The following is a 1,955-nucleotide window of genomic DNA, read 5'->3' on the forward strand; positions in this document are numbered from 1 at the left end:
GAGAAAAAAAAGAAAGAAAACAAAAAAGATAAAGAGAGGGAGGAGGAGAAAGAGAAAACAAAAAAGAAATATTCATTTATTCTCAAGTAAAATATCACCGAATTTGGGAATTTTATGGAAGTAAGAGGAGAAGCATTTTATATATGAGATAAAACATCAAAATTAAAAAAAAAAACAATGAAAATTAAAATGAAGGTCAAAGACAAACTGTTGGAATACTTGTATCAACATCATTAAAAGGTAGGAAGATATACATTTTGTTTTGTATTCCTACATATTTATATATATTTTATCGTATAGCGCTACGGTTGTTGTGTTTTTATTGTATTTTATTTTAATTTGTTTTATTTCTTTTGTTTTTATTGGCAATTACTATAAATATTGATTTTACTACAAATGCATTATGGTGGGATGGGGTATATATTAAGCTGTTGTAAACCTTAGCAGATATTCCTAATAGGATTATAAAAAGGTTGTATATGATATACAACAAGAATATATACATACGTGCATACATGCATACATATATATATCTATTCATTGTGTGCCTCTTCGTATGAGCAAAGTCGTCTTTCCGAAAGTAAACAGTACTCAGCATAATTCCCCAAGAAGTAGAACGTGTTTTATTGTTTGCGACTAGATTGTAATTAATCCTATATCGATCTTAGATTATCTTGATTAGTTGTGAACGAGATCACTTAAGATTGAAACAGCGTAAACTCTAAAAATTATTCAACAATACATAAACACACACACTATATATATTCATATACATACTGCGTGTATGTATGCACGCACAGAGCTGTCACCCGCTTAGGAGTATGATCTGATAACTTCTACCGCGTACCACGCTTTGGCTAATTGTTTTCCGATGCCTACGCAGTCTCGAGCAAATATAGACACACTATCGCCCCCCCCCCAGCTTTAACTCAGCAGACCATCGAAGGTATTACAGTTGGGGAAGAAAAAGGGTTGTACTATTACTAAGTTGGTGATTAATTTTAGCTAAGTTGACTAGACCAACATGAAATGATGTGCCTCAACCAAAGTCCACAATGCCTTATTCAGTCCAGGAATCGAACCCTTCTACCTTATGATCATGAGCCCAACATTCTTGCCACGAGCCAGTTTGTATTCTGTTAAATAGATTTTCGAATATAAAACCTGGTTATTCAATATCAGGATCAGGGTTCTAAAGTATAAACGCTTTTTTCTTGCGGAATTTGATATTGAAATGCTTAAAAGTTCACAACTTAATTGAAGAACTCGCACATTAACAATGTCGCATGTGAAACCACTTTCTTTTCAATACGTAAGTGGCTGAGTTCAAATACAAAAGGAATCGCCAAAAAACAAAAAAGTGTGGTTTCTTTACACATATAACGTTTGTGAATATACCTCACACTATACATACTCTACTGCTACTCTCATTAATTAAGAATAATAGCAATAATGACGAGCCGATGTAATATTTGTTTAAAAAAACATACACCGTATATATTAATTCGATACATGTCAACAGAGAGTTGGATATATATTTACAGAACAAATATTTATAGAGTATAATATTTGATAAATTGTATTTCTGTATTTCCCAAAATGGGATTTCGAATCCGTTCGCGGATTTGAGATTGAAAGTAAATAAGGATCGTTTCCTTGGAGAAATCAATATTAACTATATTTCAAAGTTCACAGATTAATCAAAACGAACTCGTTAGGTATGTTGCATGTCCTAAACAGATTTTTTTTTTATCAACTTATGCATCACTGAAGTCGCAAAAAGTATGCAGTTTCTTCACACACGTGAAAACGTACATACATATCACATTATGCATATAAAATCAATAACCATAAATATTAACAATGTCGTTCTTAAGGCAACGAGCTGACAGAATTGCTTTTGCGTCGAAGAAAGTGCTTAGCGACATATCTTCTAGCTCTTTACGTTCCGAGTT

The 1,955-nt window shown here is 32.5% G+C and overlaps 1 protein-coding gene across 1 annotated transcript in view; it reads left to right on the plus strand.

Annotated features, from left to right (window-relative positions):
* The window catches only part of LOC106878508 (short transient receptor potential channel 7), a 375,551-nt gene that overhangs the window by 111,661 nt on the left and 261,935 nt on the right, over positions 1-1,955 (plus strand). The window lies entirely within an intron of this gene.

The sequence above is a fragment of the Octopus bimaculoides genome, chromosome 1 (genome assembly GCF_001194135.2).
Source record: "Octopus bimaculoides isolate UCB-OBI-ISO-001 chromosome 1, ASM119413v2, whole genome shotgun sequence".
NCBI classification, from domain to species: domain Eukaryota; kingdom Metazoa; phylum Mollusca; class Cephalopoda; order Octopoda; family Octopodidae; genus Octopus; species Octopus bimaculoides.